This window comes from Diadema setosum, chromosome 3 (genome assembly GCF_964275005.1).
Source record: "Diadema setosum chromosome 3, eeDiaSeto1, whole genome shotgun sequence".
Taxonomy (NCBI): Eukaryota; Metazoa; Echinodermata; class Echinoidea; order Diadematoida; family Diadematidae; genus Diadema; species Diadema setosum.
The window spans coordinates 3790097-3807060 of NC_092687.1; the positions used below are offsets into that span (position 1 = coordinate 3790097).

The 16964-nt window shown below is 38.3% G+C and overlaps 1 protein-coding gene and 1 long non-coding RNA gene across 2 annotated transcripts in view; one reads left to right on the forward strand and one right to left on the reverse strand.

The window, feature by feature from the left end:
* LOC140226673 (uncharacterized) overlaps nucleotides 1–16964 on the forward strand; it is a 125391-nt gene that overhangs the window by 32625 nt on the left and 75802 nt on the right. The window lies entirely within an intron of this gene.
* Nucleotides 13276–16302, reverse strand: LOC140246975 (uncharacterized). Its single transcript, XR_011902574.1, has 3 exons — nucleotides 16257–16302; nucleotides 13855–13952; nucleotides 13276–13413 (listed from the first exon to the last, which is right to left on the reverse strand). It is a non-coding gene; the product is annotated as an uncharacterized lncRNA (long non-coding RNA).

The window sequence follows — 16964 nt, forward strand, 5'->3', positions numbered from 1 at the left end:
AAAGACGCCCGATATTGCAAAAATGGCAAACACAATCCCCCGCTTTGATGAAGAGGATGTAGACTCTTTCTTTTTCTCCTTTGAGAGAATAGCCAGGAATTTGGAGTGGGAGAAGAAATATTGGTCTATGATAGTACAACAAAAGCTCACAGGCAAGGCACATTCAGTAGTGTCTGCTCTCTCGGATGAGGAGGCAAATAACTATGACACAGTTAAGGAAGCAGTCCTTCTTGCCTATCAGTTAGTCCCAGAAGCCTACAGGCAAAAGTTTCGAGGATATAGGAGAGGTTCGGGACAGACTTACGTAGAGTTTCAGAGAGAAAAAGAAATTATGTTTGATCGATGGGTTCGATCAATGAAAGTAGATCTCACTTATGACAATTTGAGAGAGATAGTGTTGATGGAGGAGTTCAAGAAATCGACACCTCCAGATTTGAGAATATATTTGGAAGATCGAAGAGTGCATGATGTAAAGAGTGCAGCAGTCACAGCTGACCAGTATGAGTTGACACATAAAGTGAAAACAAAAAGTCCTGAAGGAAAGAGGAAGTTTGATCAGTCGAGAAATCCTGACACTCATAAGTGGCACAGTAGTCATAGTGAACGCAGGGATAAAGTAAAGACTGAATCACAGAAAGAGCGACCAAAATCGCCACGGCTTCAATATAAAGAAGTGAGATGCTTTTTCTGTGGGAAAACAGGTCACATTAAGTCCGAATGTAGGCGATTGCTGGAACAAAATGAAGCAAAAGAAAAACAAAAGCAAAGAGCAACACATGGTTTAGTCCATGCAGACACACGTACACAGAACAGTTCAGATGCTGAAACAAAAGAGAAACAGTACCAAGCAGCCACCAATGGTTTTGTTAAGTCAAGTGAAAGTGATGAACAGCGTCATCCAAATGTTGTGAAAAGCAGTGTCTCAAAAATGACAGATACATGTTCAAGTGGTCGTGTGGATGAAAAGTACAAGGACTTCATTTCCAAGGGTACAGTAACCATTGCTGAATTTAGAGTACCGGTTGTCATCCTTCGTGATACTGGAGCTACACAGTCCCTCATGATAGGAGATGTGAGAAGTATGCCCATAGACTGTAACACGGGTAGGAAAGTACTGATACATGATGTCAACGGAGGAACGCAGGCAGTCCCTCTATTCCGAGTGAATTTGGATAGTGGACTGATTTCAGGGGAAGTGATTGTGGGAATTGTTCCATTTCTCCCTATGGAAGGAGTTTCCTTTTTGCTTGGTAATGACCTTGCAGGAGGTCGAGTGAGTGTCCTTCCGGTTGTTTCCGAAGTCCCAGTGTACGAGCAGGAAAATGAAAAACTTGTCGATGAATTTCCAGAAGTATTTCCAACATGTGCTATCACAAGGTTTCGAGCAAGTGAAGCTGAGCGTGAGAGAAAGGAGTCTGAAAGTGAAATTTCTCTTGATGACACATTCTTTGGAAAGGTGACCAGTGAAAGTGAAAGAGAACAAAGTTGGGAAGAAGGTGTGTTCAGTCAGCCAGCTTTAATCAAAGCACAGATGGAAGATGGGGAGTTGTTGAAGTTGAGAGAGGGTGCATTGACTGTAGATGAGGCGAAGGGAGTGCCAGAATGTTTTTATGTAAGGTCTGGTGTTTTGATGAGGAAATGGCGTCCTCCAGATCGTCCCGCAGATGAGGACTGGACGGTTGTCGACCAGATAGTTGTTCCTCCGCCGTATCGAAAGGAAAATCTACGTCTTGCACATGAAATTCCAATGGCCGGACACATGGGTGTCAAGAAGACTTTGTGTAGAATCAGAACTCACTTTTTCTGGCCCAAGATGAGAAAGGATGTGTCTGAATTTTGTCGAACGTGTCATGAATGTCAAGTGGTAGGAAAACCACAACATGCCATTAGATCTGCGCCGTTGATTCCTGTTCCGGCTTTTGAGGAGTTATTTAACCGTGTGATGGTAGAAGACATAGGTGCAGTTGTGAGTGAGAGTGTCATACACAGTGCTGAGAAAAGTGCAGAAGAGTTTGAATCTGATGCTCCAGATTCTCAGAGTGTGAGTTTCAAGTCAGGAATGATTCCGCGAGTAGAGAACTCAAAGGCACTAGAAAATCCAGAGTTACTGCTTAGTCATCTGTCTGATTCGGAGAGGCAAGATGTTGTCGACATCTTCCAGGAATTTCCGGAGGTTTGCAGTGATAAATTGGGTTGTGCGAAAGACACTGTTCATACGGTTGATGTTGGTGGAAATACACCCATAAAGCAGCATCCATATCGGATTCATCCTGCTAAGAGAGAACAGGTGGATAGGGAGATAGATTTCATGCTAGCAAATGGAATCATAGAGCCTAGTAACTCAAACTGGAGTTCCCCAGTAGTGCTAGTCCCAAAGGCAGACGGAACGTCCAGGTTTTGTATAGATTACAGGAAGGTCAATACCATAACCAAGACTGATTCGTTTCCGCTTCCTTTGATTGAGGAATGTATTGATCGGGTAGGAAGTGCTGAGTATGTCAGCAAATTGGATTTGATGAAAGGGTATTGGCAGGTGCCATTAGACAAAGATGCAAGAGAGATCTCGGCGTTTGTCACGCCCTCCGGGTTATACCAGTGTCGTGTCATGCCCTTCGGGATGAAAAATTCCCCCGCAACTTTTCAACGAATGATGAATCGAGTTATTGCTGGTCATGATAACTGTGTTGTCTATATAGACGATGTGTTGGTTTTCAGTAATACGTGGGAGGAGCATGTTGCTCATCTTCGAGAGCTGTTCCAGAGGTTGTCACATGCAGGACTCGTGGTGAATCTGGCCAAATGCGAGTTCGGGAAAGCTTGTGTGACTTACCTAGGTCACAAGGTAGGCCGAGGTAGCGTCGCACCACGAGATGCTAAGGTCCGAGCCATCGTGGACTTCCCAGTGCCGTCATCGAAACGGGAGCTTCAGCGCTTTTTGGGAATGTGCGGATTCTACCGGAGATTCGTCCCCAACTTCAGTCACCTGGTGGTGCCCTTGACGGACCTGTTGAAAAAGGGTACAACGTTCCAGTGGTCGGCGAGCTGCCAGGATGCGTTCCAGAAGCTGAAGGCCGTCCTCATGAACGATCCCGTGCTCATCGCACCAAACTTCGAGAGGAGCTTCCAGCTAGCTACGGATGCTAGTGACCGAGGAGTAGGAGCCGTGCTACTTCAGGATGACGACAACGGACACAGCAAACCCGTGTGTTTCTTCTCCAAAAAACTGAATCGCCATCAGCAAAAGTATTCAACTGTGGAGAAGGAATGCCTCAGTGTCGTTCTAGCCGTGCAACATTTCGAGGCGTATTTGGACGGTGGAAGAGACATCATGGTGTACACTGACCATAACCCATTGACATTCTTAGAACGCTTCAAGCACAAGAATCAGCGTCTCTTCCGTTGGAGTTTGATTCTCCAACCGTACCCACTGAGAATTGTGCACATAGCAGGAAAGGACAACAAATTAGCAGACGCTTTGTCGCGAGTTTGAAACTGTGCACGCGCTGATAATGTTGCCGAACGATAACAATCTCAAATCTACAGTGAAACCTACATCATGCTGAACATTTCAAACAGGACTCAAAACAGACAAGAAACTGATGTTGAATTTTTTTTTTGTATATGACAAAGTATACATGTGTTTATGTATTTTCGTTCAGTTTTCTTCCTTTCCCAAGGATCTGTGAAGGAAGAAATTGTATTTGTGTTAATCATATTTGTTTTAAGCGAAAACAGTACATGTATATGTGAGTGATGCTAGGAAGTATGAGAAAGTACTAGTACACAATATTCTGTCTTTATAAGAAGACATCGCTTGAAAAATTTAATGATGTGTTACACGCCAAGCATTGTATGATACAGTTGTATTTTGAAAACCCAACATTACAGGAAGCGCCAGGATACAATATATGTGGTGTGTAAGATTACAGTGAAAGTTGTGCTTCAGTTGCACACTTCTACATGTATTGTGATTTCATTCAATGTACCCCAAAGAGTCAAAGGATTCAGATTTGTTATGTATACCGATACGTTACAGAGTTAATGCTAGCAAATGCAAAAAGAGTATAGCAAAACACAACCGGCCAGTCACAGGAAAACTGTTGATCAAATTATGAGTCATAATTATGTCAACCGATCTGTGTTAAAACAAAAGAATTTGTGTTGTTTTGTATAAATGAAAAAGTGTTGAGTGACAGTGAGGCATAAAGAAGCCTAGATGTTATAATGTCACTTTTGTAAATTAATAACCTGTATATGTATTTCGTTACAGAGTGACCGTGTCACATCTGTGTGTCAAGTATGATCTCGATATTTTCCAGAGTTTGCACATATATTGCAACATCTTATCGCGTGACAGTACATATGTGTGAAGGGACAAAAAGAAATGTCCGATGGTTAAAATTTTGTTGTTGTTTTGGCTAACGTATGACGCAGAGTTGACATAAGTATAAGATGTATTAGCAAATACATTGAGTAGATGTACACATGAGTTGACGTGTATAAATACGATTTTGTTATAATCAAGAAATGTGTGCCGTTACCACATTCAGTGAAACTCCAGTGAAAATTTGTGTTGGAGAAACAGACATATCTTTGCAACAGTCAGAACAATTTTATGAAGAAAGTGTATTTTTGGTTTCCACATTTAAAGATGAAGTGTATGTGTTACCAAAAAAAAATAATATATACTATTCATGCCTGAAGTTACGTAAGTTTATTGATCAAGTATGTGAGGATATAATTACAGTCGAGACTACCAGAAAGCACAGTCTCAGTCAAAATATTGATACTACTGGAGAAATGATTGCTTACATCTGGTGTAATTTTCCAGATTATGTGCACTCGTATGTGCACCCGTTGAAAACAGTTTCACATGCATATTACTGTAGACTGTTGATTTGTGTATTTACATGTTTTGTAGGGGGCTTGTCAAGTTTTCATATACATGTGTATTGTTCCAAAAGGGGACAATTGATGCCGGAGTTAACTGATTCTGATAAGGCTCAAAATCAGTAATTACAAGTGTAGTAGGCTAGGTGATGTTGTAAGAAAACAACACCAAACTATTTGAGTTTGTAATCGTGTAAGCTGAATAGTACGCAAGAACAGTGAAGTAAGCCGTGCAACGAAGGTGTTTATAGTCGAAAAGTTACATTCATAACTTTCCTCTTGTTGGGGGGAGGTGTGACGGAGAACCGTGATGTGCCTTGGTGAAACCAGGGTGGGGTGGAATAAAAAGTGTCCATTCGGGACATGAGAGTTGGAGTTGGCAAACATGGCGTGAACAGTCGCAGTCATTCGGTGCTAATCCAAGAATGTTTTGTCGGTGTATGACAGATGTTATGTCGGTGCTGACGGGTGTTCTGTTGGTGCATGACACAAGTGATGTAATAATTGTAGGCCTTCAAGCCTGTGTGGCTTGTGCTTGTCATACTTCTATGATCATGTCGGCTTCTTCTACAGCTGCTGGAGTATACGCGATGGCCAGCCTTTTTTTGTTGTTGCTAAATTGAATTAACTTCTGCGTCGAATTCGGGAATGGTCACCTGCGACCCTGTTTGAAAAGACGCTCTCTCACATGGAGACGAATTTGAATTGTCTACGGGCATTCTAATTTGAATACGTTTTTTTGAAGTGATAGGATATAGTGAGAGGAAACTGAGATTGAATTATGAACATATTCATGGCGCTATCTTTTTTTTTTCTTTTATTTTGTCGACGAGTTTGAATTACATAACTGTAAAATTAGAAAACAAACGTAAACACACACACACACACACACACACACACAGAAAAAAAATGACTATGAAATCTTCGCATAATGTTAAACCATTTTGAACACTCGAATATGCCATTTTCTCTTCCTTTGTAATACATTTGCCTCGATTCGTGCTCCTTCATTTTTATCTCATTGCATCACATTACTTTCCTTTCCAGCTATCCACTATGTCTTCTTTATTCTCATCATCTTCAATTAGTCGTCTAGATTGAATATCCTCATCGATGGTGGCGATCACTTATCCAAGATACTTTGCCCGTATTATTATGTATAATCTAATAAGATATCACCATAACACAGATTATAGGCAAACCTAGCCGTGTATAATATTTCATTTCGTTTGCAAAAGTGTGTTAAGATTACCATTCATCGAACAAAATTTAGAAGACCAGCCTATTTTATTTTTCTCTCTCTATCTCTCAATCTTTCTTCTTATCGCATAGACTCCGATGTTTCATAGGCAGACCGGAAGAGCTTATAAATGTTCCGTCAACTGACTTGAACATGTGTTTTATAAGATCATATAGTTGTAAGTGAATTTATAATTATATACATATATATATATATATATATATATATATATATATATATTCTCCACCCTTTCTCATGTCTCTCTCTCTCTCTCTCTCTCACACACACACGCACACACACACACACACACACACATAGACAAAACAATAATCTATCCCGTTTGCTGATGACTTTTATCATATATATCATATCACAGTACACTGTGTAAGATTTAATCTCACTTGATGTGTAGTGAACAATATCTCATCCCGACATTACGGTGTATATAGGGTTGAAAGTGAATCGTGATTGCACATAAACTTTGCAACATTAAACCCGACAGGAAACCTACAAATGCGCTCGTTGATCTCCTTTATTGATCCCATGGAAACCTAAGACATATAATTATGGTCGAAATCTGGAGGCAGTCATGATAGATAAATTCAAAAAGAAAACGTCTCTATACAAAAAAAAAAAAAAACATAGATAAATAAATGAATAAATCGTGGATTTCACAGGTTTAGTCATCATTAGTTGTCAAAGATTGCGAGAAAGGTGCAATGATTTAATTGAATATTGAACATCCCATCAGGCTTTTGTCAACATTATAAAAATTGTTGAAACAAAACCGAGAAACCAACTCAAATGGAAGATTAGTTCGCGAAACTCAACTTCGATGTTGCTTGAAGTTGTTGTTTGTTTTTCTGTCATACTTATGAATGACAGCCTGCTTATAAGATTGTTAAAAGAATCTATATACTTGACCAACGAACCAAATGGAGGATCCCTGTATAGCATTCATACAACGCAAGAGCCGATATTGCTACTACGGGGTCCTATATATTCATCATGGTGAAACACAGCCTAACATAATTACGCGCGTGTATTACGCAAGAATACTTTGAATAGACCAGGTGGCCAGAGTATCAGGTTACATTGTACCTCCATGAATAGTCAGAATGTTGATACAAAAACATCCCTGGACGCGCTCGTAGCCGCCATCTGAAAAGTCGGGGATTATGAGCATAATAGAGATGTTCAAAGGCCGATTACAGACAGCCAGTTTTTCTGCACCGGTCCATCGAATACATTATAATGAGGTGCTTCGTATGTATTATGTAACCTTTTTTACGGACCCCAATGATTTAATGGTTGTTGGGAATCGAATGTGCAAGTTCTCATGTGGTTGTTACCAACATTTATCATAGCATTTATACTTCGACAATGACATACGCTGCAATAAAGCGAGAAACAAGACATATGGCAGTTTTTTGTTCTTTTCTATCTCTTTCTCTCATACGCTTAGCATTCACGGGAAATTGTATATAAAAATTACGATGTTTGATATTTTGATGCTTGCAGCATTTTCAAAGAAACCTTGGGATAACTAGACCGGTGGTGTAATGTAAAACATTTTCTTGAATAAAGAAACGATTCAATCAATATCTATATATATTTGTGTATATGTATATAATATATATATATATATATATATATATATATATAAATGTATATTTATATTTCTTAATCTATGTATATGTATTTTGCCAAGATTACAAACCTATCGAGACGGAAACTGTTAATATACCGACCTATCCTGCAGCGACGATGTTTTGTTTTTTTTTATCTCCTGCTTACGACAATGTGTAAGCTCTACATATATTTCAAAGCTTTCGGGGAATATCAGAAAGGACAAAGAATGTGTGTGTGTGTGTTTTTTTTTTTTTTTAAGAGAGGCAAAAATAGTAAAAATACTAATACACCATACTGATAATGTAACAATATGGAACATCTACAATGTACATTTATTATTACCTTTTGAGTGATCATCAACATCATCATCATCATCATCAACAAATGGTTCCCTTGATGTAATTATACAATAGCTTTTCTCTGTTGTTGTTAATTGTCATTATTACCATGATTATTTCTACACTGTTCAAGTTATCGAGTGATAAAGACACACATACAACCACACAATTTTTCTAATTTCTTTGCAAGGAGAGATACATGTACACACGGTGATGGTACTCCATATTCTTAGAAAGATTGCAAGTGATCTCTGCAATGTAGAAAATCGTCCATTTTTGGACAGGCATGAGTGTTTACATGTAATACGCAGTTGCACAGACTTGTAAGGGCTTTCATTGAACATTGTACAGTGTGTACATCGTATCGTCTTCTCGCGATCGCTTGCAGGCACACAGGCATGGGCACGTATCCACAGACATGGACACGCAGGCGCACACATAGTCATGAGCACACACTTACAAAGGGGATATTATTATTTACAATGCATGCACGCACGGCCTCCAATGGATTCGCACGCAGGATGCTAGTCCACTGCCTAGACTGCCTTCGTATACCGCCAATGAGGGCGTATGAGAGAGTGAAAAAAAGATAAGAGTCCCGTGTCGGGACTAGCAGGATGCTAGATTCGCACGGACTCGCACGGTAGCGTGCCAGCACCACGCACGGTACCGTGCCAACACCTCGCACGGTAGCGTGCCAGATGGTCCGCACTCGACGGTGGCACGCAGCCGCACGGAGGCGCACTGACTGGCACGCAGCCGCACGGAGGCGCACGAGGTCGCACGGGGTCGCACGGGGGCGTACAGAAGCGCACGCACCCGCACGAGGCCGTATGAAATGGCACGGAGCCGCACGCACCCGTGCGAAACCGCACGCAGCCGCACGAAGCAGCCCCGTGCGCAGTGCGTGCGGGAGTAACATAACTTAATGGTCTGACTGTAAACGCACATTTGGTATTACTTTAGTGACACTGGTTAAGTAAAAGGTGTCATTTACAAAAATGAATATAAATCTAATGTGCAATGCTGTATGTCACTGTGTACTTTCAAGCCCTGGGGCCTGGTACTTGACATCATGCACGTATAGAATAGCACAGCATACCCACAGGTAAAACACTGTTGGTAGGGATGTCGGAATTTCACGTCATTGTATACATCTATAAACAAAATAACTTTGCTCTCAGACTAGTTATCAAACACTTATTATCTGTTAAGCTATTTATGTAAAAAATAGACCATACCTCCAAAGTGCCTGTACTTTATTCTGGGGACAATTCGTCGGCATTACCACGAACCGACGCTATTTCGTTTTTGAGCGAAAATGCAGTTCTGAGAAAATCGCGTTTAAAGGGATGGTACAGTAATGGTGGAGATGAGAATTGGGCTTTTAACTTTTTGCGAGATACCAAGAAAACACTTATGATATAGTACAGAGCATACCATTTTAAGAGGAATTCAAAGTTTATTTGATGAAAATCGGGTTTGGAATAACTGAAACATCCAAAAACAAAGTAAAACAAAGCGATCGTAATAAAGTGTGGGTCCCACACTTTATTAGAATCGCTCTTTTTGGATATCTCAGCCATTTCAAAACCAATTTTCACCAAATAAATGTTGATTTCCTCATAAAATTACAAACTCTTTCATATTTCATAAGAGGTTTCTCATTATTTCACCAAAAATTGTTAGAAACCCGAAATTAGGTCTCAACCAAAACTGTACGATCCCTTTAAAGATCTCACAAGTTTTAGACAACGTTTTCAATGACTTTTCCTGTCTTGTGTGTGAAAATTTTGACAGGGTGAAGAGAGTGGAAGTTATTCTTCCTATCCATAGTGTGATTTTAGTGTGAATTCAAAAAATTTACGATATTTCTGTCTTCAAACTCACTGCGTCGGTTCGTAAATCCATCGTTTCTTGCGCGCACCATAGGTTATGTACTTAAGCGCGGGTCCCACGAACCGACGTAAGTTGTATTACGCCGGTTCGTGAGACCCGCGCTGTAGGGCCTGTACAATAGGTAACGTGCAATACGCGTGTATTTACGAACCGTCGCTATTTCATTTTCGTATGTGTTTACATACAAATACTATCAGGGCTATACCTGCTTATCAACAATAACCTTATTAATTGAAATTAATTGTCATGTAATGATTGTTGTGATGATTACAATACATTTAGTGATAATTAAGATGATAATACAAGCCAGTTTCTCTTAATTGTTCTAAAAAGAGTGTTGTCATTGTTTTCATCTTCATTTAGTACACGCATGTATTGTTATTATAGCTGTGGTTGATCGTTCCAAAGATTTCTTTGCCCCCCCCCCTCTTTTTTTTGTGGATATATTATTATTTAACACTTTTGCATTTGGACATCTATGGTAATACATGTATTCGGTATACTGTGTTTCATATTTTTTTACTTTTTACTGTTTTTTTTTTACTTAATTAACTTACTTTTTCATTTTTTCACATTATTTTTAATTCAAATTCAGTTCACTTCTTTCATAATAATTATGAATGTTTGTTCTAAGATGAAGGATACCGCTAAATCTTGGGAAAAAGACGTGCCAGTCAGTAATAATTACTTGTATTTACTCATCTTTCATACTCATGCATGCACTCTGTTACTTCTTTCTCTGAAATAATATATTAATTTCTTTATTTCTTATTATTCCACATATTTGTGACATTTACTTTGTCACAATTTTTATCAGTGTCATTATTGTCATTTGGCTCGCATGCGAATTCACTCATAATTCCTCATTTTCCATCTTTCTCTTTCCTGCTCAACAGATTCTATGATAGCTGCACCTGATCATATAAAGACATAAACTCATCCTGCATGCACTCTTCGAAACTGATAAACTCCTAAAAATACATGAATATCAACACTATCAGAATTTCAAGCTTCATTTTAAATATATAATACATGTAATGGTCATATTTTATTATGCCTTTTGCAGCAATATATTGAAGAGGTACATTATGTAATCGAAGAAACATAGGTCCTCAATAGAATATCAAATTTGAATTATTCAGAGATGAGTAATGACAATGGGAAGGATAACAATTGTGAAAGAGCTCCATAAATCAATACATTTCCAATGGCAAATGGAGATGGAATCAAGATTCAAGAATATGTGTAATGCAAGTTCATTATTATATCAGTTCTTGTGTGTTCACAAAAAGAGGAACACAGTTCGAACATGCACACCAAATCTTACATCGTACATTTACATCTATAGAGTGCGGACGGAACATATACAAGAGAAAGAATAACATTCTCAAATTAATATATCAAGCATAACTACATGTATGTATATGACCACACAAAGATGTTGCTGCATATGCATGAAGCTTGAGAGTGCTGCAACACCCATATGCTCAGATAAAAAATTGATGTATATCATACAAAAGAGAAGAGGTACTGCATGTACATGTAGTTACACTATTCACAGGACAGTAGAGAAAAAGCACGAGAGAGAGAGGGAAATGGGTGTCTAAAATAGGTCGATGTAAGGAGTGCCAAGCCAATTAAGTCTCTAATAGAAGTCATACATATATAAGGAAACAAATTAATCACAACATAAATGATCATGCTCATGTTAACCAATAATTAGCATCTAAAAATGTGTGTAGAAAGCCCAGTATATCAGCCTTTCGCCCCGAAGGCTTGTATTATGAGAAAAGAGAAATTTTGGCCGACCCCCCCCCCCTCCCTGTGAATCCTTAATCCACCAGTACTATAAACACATTCTGAGAATGTGTTTTAGTACATGTACTAGCAAATTCACAAGAGGGTTGGGGAAATTCAGCCAAAATTGTGTGTGGCTAAAATAATTAAAAAGAAATGTCATCAGCAAAACTACGGGGTGGATGCAGACGAATTTTCATGTATTGACTAAAAAATATGCAGCTAAAGGAAAAAAAAAAGACGGCGGAGAGGGGCCAAGGCTAATTTGACTCCCCTCCCCCCCCCCCACCAAAAAAACAAACAAACAAACAAACACCACTGTTTTACAGCACCTTTAAAGGACTCTTAATTTTTTGTTTGTTAAAAACAAACGTCTCGAAGTAAAGAATTCCATATTGTAGGCGAAATGTAGACCGATACAGTGTATAAAGTGTACATCCCAAGCTGTTAAAGAAAAAAAAAAACACAGATTATGAATATCATTTAAAGTAAGAATTTCAGTGTGTTTAATCATCTTTAGTTGAGTTGCAAATGACATGTACATATTTAATAAAAGCAGTAAACTTCGAAGCGCCCCCAAGCCCTTCTATACTTAATTATTCATGTGTAAAGGTAGCGCCAGGGCACTCTGGTGGTCTAGTGGTTATGACGCTGGTCTAGTAATCCAGAGGTCGTGGGTTCGAATCCTGCTTGGGCTGCCTGTGATTTTTTTTTTTTTTTCACAGCAGCCTACAAACTGCACACTGCAGTTGCGTGCGTTACTACGGATGGAGACAAATGAATAATCTATTATTTTAATATACGATGTTTGACATCCTTATTGCAATCACTTTCTTTAATTGTAAATTTAGAGACATAATGAATTATTATTAAAAGAAATCAAATTTCTGTATTTTGTTGTGAGTTTGCATGGGAACATACACGTATCATAATTTACAATTTTAGTAAGATAAAGAACATCTTATAACAGAACTGTCTAGTGATGGTTGAATAATTATGTCAATTTGTTATAAGTCCTATCATTTACATGGAGTGCATGTTCCCATGTTTATAAGAATCATACGTGACACATTCAAAGTGGGTTGAAGACAACAAAATAATAAATAAAAGAATAAAGAAGAATAGAACTTAATCTGATTACAGCATCATCTAGATATTGCCAATGTGCACTTAGAAATCTATCAAGATTTATCACAAGGTTATGATTACCACACAAAACCTTCAAGATTTATTATCATGAAATACATACCAATGAACACTTAAAAAAAATCTAACGTTCCACATCCACATGAAGCTTTCCTTGATATAAATGTCTCTCTATAGTGTCATTAAAGTGTAGCAAAATTGTAATTACGACATCACAGAATGGAATGCATTGTTTTCACCTTCAATCTTAGGATCTCCTTTCATGTTTCCACTTTACAATCACATTTCACTGTAGATATACCGTCCTTATGTTGTCGCCCTTCATCCCACTTTCTCCCTTCTATCCTATCTGTAGATTGTCTTCTTTCCTAAGCCATTGTATTCACATTCCTTGATGATCAGCACGATGCTGTACTTTTTTCTTCTTCTCTGAAACAGTCCAGCTCTTCGCTACTGCATGGCATCAGTCATCTGAAAGAAAAGACAGAAATTAAGAACTTTCGATTAAAATCAAACATCATGATACAAGATACAACTTTCATTTTGAGAAAAAGAAATCAGCCAACTAAACTGTAGTTGAAATTATTTTGCTCTATTTATATTAAACATAAAACAAAACGGTATACAGGATCAAAGAATGTCAAAAAAAATACTGCTGTTTTTGATGCATATTCAAATTGTCTCGCCTTTTACATATTTTAATGATGCAAGATCTTATGTCTAGCACTTAGTAAGTCTCATGTAGAATTGAAATTATTATTCACATGAATAAATCTGCATGTCCTTGTAAACAAGGCATTGCTTTGAAAAAGATGAATATTACTAATTGCATTTGGGAAAGAGTCTACGACAATCAAACTTGTTTATTATCAGAGACTTTAACATCTTAATAAGACCTAGACTCTACATTACCATTGTATTCACATCCGTTGGTGATGTACACGACCCTGTACTTTTCCTTTTCTTTTCTGAGACAGTCCAGTTCTTCGCTACTACATGGCACCAGTCATCTGAAAGAAAAGAAATTAAGAACTTTTGATTAAAATCAAACATCATGGCACAAGATACAACTTTAATTTTGAGAAGAAAAAAAAATCAGCCAACAAAACTGAAGTTGAAATTATTTTGCTCTATTTATATTAAACATAAAACAAAATGGTAGGCCTATGCAGGATCAAAGAAGGTCAAAAAATGCTGCTGTTCGTATTTGATGCATATTCAAATTGTCTCTTCATTTACACATTTTACTGATGCAAGATATCATGTTTAGCACTTGGTATGTCTCATGTAGAAATTGAATTATCATTCACATGAATATAAATCTACATGTATTTGTAAACAAGGCATTGCATTGAAATAGCTGAATATTACTACATGTACCTGCATTTGGGAAACAGTCTATGACAATCAAACCTGTTTCTTATCAGAGACTGTAACATCTTAATTAGACCTAGACTCTACATTATCATTCAGCTTTTAAAGGTATTAACCATTCACCTATAAAACACTGGCATTGTCATGTGCATCATATTTCTTTGATACTGCACATATTTTCATGAAGTCTGCACAAGAATGCAAATGAAACACGTCTGCTGTTTGGTATTTATGAAAAAAAAAATCACTAACCCGGAAGTCCTTGGCCTTAGAAATAACACGTGGCGAGTTGGTAGGAATTGACGTTAAAATAGAATAAGAATAGATCTACTAAATAGGCCTTTGCCTCATGAATGTCTGGTCTAATTATAGACTAAGTGAAGTCTAGACCTTTCACTTTTAAGTTACCAGTGGTTCACAAAAGTTATATTATAGATCTAGACTACATCTAGATCTAGACATCTAATACTATTAGATCTTGGCAACTTTTGTCTTTGTGACACGAAATTAACACGTCACGGATGATATTGCGGCGATATCCAACAGGATGACAGTACCACTATTACTGACTAAGTTGACATAGATAACTAACATCAACTTGTTAACGTACGTTAGAGATGGCACCATATACAAAAGCCGGTGACACTGACACTGACAGATCTAACGACTACGTTTAGACTAACGTTAAAGAGTTAGACTCGCCATCTCAGTAAGTCGGCCAAAGACAAAGTCAATACAGGGCTAAGTCAGTGTTACTGTTATGTTAGGCCTAACAAATGTTAACGGTTACTCGGTTAGGTTAGGTTTACCAGGACTCAAGAGTCCTGGTTAAATCAGTCGAGGGACATTTCTTAGAAGTCCTTCGATTCCAAGAATAAAAAGGGTGAAAGAACAAAGGGAAAAAAGGAAAGAAGAAAGGACAAAAGATTATGTATGGATGCTGTGGAAATCGACAGCGCTACTGTATCACTATCAATCACGCGTGAATATGTAAACGCCATTTGGTTGGGCCGCATTCACAAGTTTTAGGGAAAAAAGCCCCACCGCTGTTCTTCAAAGGTACTCCACTCGAACTAACATTAGACATAATGTCACATATCTACACACAGTACGGTACTAGGGCTGAATTCACAAGTATACTATAACACTGCACTGTACAGGAAAGCCACCTAACCTGTAGAGTACTACTCGTAGTGTTTAGCGTTAGGTAGTATCACTAGACCACATACTGTCATAGATGACATCTACACCAACGCTGCACACTGGCACTGGTCCGACGGTCCCTGACCAGGAAAAATCACTGTTGGACACTGACCAGTAACTTTTTCAGGAATGGACCAGTAAAAATTGGGGGGAAAAATGGGTGGACTCTACTTACTATTACCACTAGTCTAGATGTAGATCTAGAGCTAGACTATAGACTCTTGTGTTAATTTGACTTGGTCTTAGACTTCAGCTGATCTTAGTTTTAGTAACTGGCATTACAAGTAAAGTCTTAACTTAGACTTAATAGTTAAACTTGAAAGTTAAAGTCTAACATGTCTAACTTTTTTCTTTACTCTTCCTTTGAGTTTTACTTTTAGACTTTTTACTTTTTTTTTTAGTTTAGTAGGCCTACTTTGTCAATCTCATGATTTCATTTTCAACTCAAGTCAAGGCATAGCCATGAGTGTCTTCGAGACTTTGACATCTTGCATGTCTTGCACACAGACGTTACGACTACAGTACTCAGTAGTCTCAGAAGTAACGACATAAGTTGAAAAGAAACTATAAATAATATGATTTGGGATCTAATTTGAAATTGGATGGCGTTTACAGACTACGCTTCATAAGCATCACGCGATTGAATACATGGGACTACACTCTACCGCAATTAATGGTTATGGTAGTCCAACTGAAACTGTTATTTTAAGCATGATTTTAATAGGATTATAGCTTACCATTCACTTCACTCGTGGACATTGGGCTGGCTTAGGTCGTCATTCATCTTTCCGATTGTTTGGTTCTCACTCTGAGATCTGGATTAGGGCCAAAACCTAATTCTAGGCCAGTAAGTTGAACAAAGCTCAAAATAATGCAACTGCGACGGTTCGTGAAACCCGCATTGCTCTTCACCCTAGCAATTCGGGTTTCACGAACCGGCGTATCTTAACTGCGTCGGTTCGTGAAACCCCCTTTTCTCAATTTCTCGATATTTCGAGTACCGTCGTTTTTTCTTTCTTTGATAAAATTAAGAATAATTAAGTTTGTGATCTAAAATTTTGGGATTTGGTAGAGTTTTGAAAGCACTTTCATTTGGTACCAATATCTCGATTTTGAAAATTTTGACCAAAATCGAAACAGCGTCGGTTCGTGAAAACGCCGACGAATTTATTGCTCAAACTCAACACCCTAGCAGTAACGCACGGTATCGGTAGCTAAAAGTAGATGCAGTACGTGGGACTACATGAGAGTCGCGTAATTTCTCCCGTTTCTCCTTTGCTCTTGTCGACTGCTTTTTTATACACGATCCTTCTCCTGGGATGGTTTGTTTTGTCAATGAGTTCTCCTTCATTTTCCTACATTGCTTGATAGAAATGAGATGAGTTTTTCAAGATATTGGTCAGATTTGCGTGGTGATTTTAACAGAAAGCCAATAAGCCAATAGC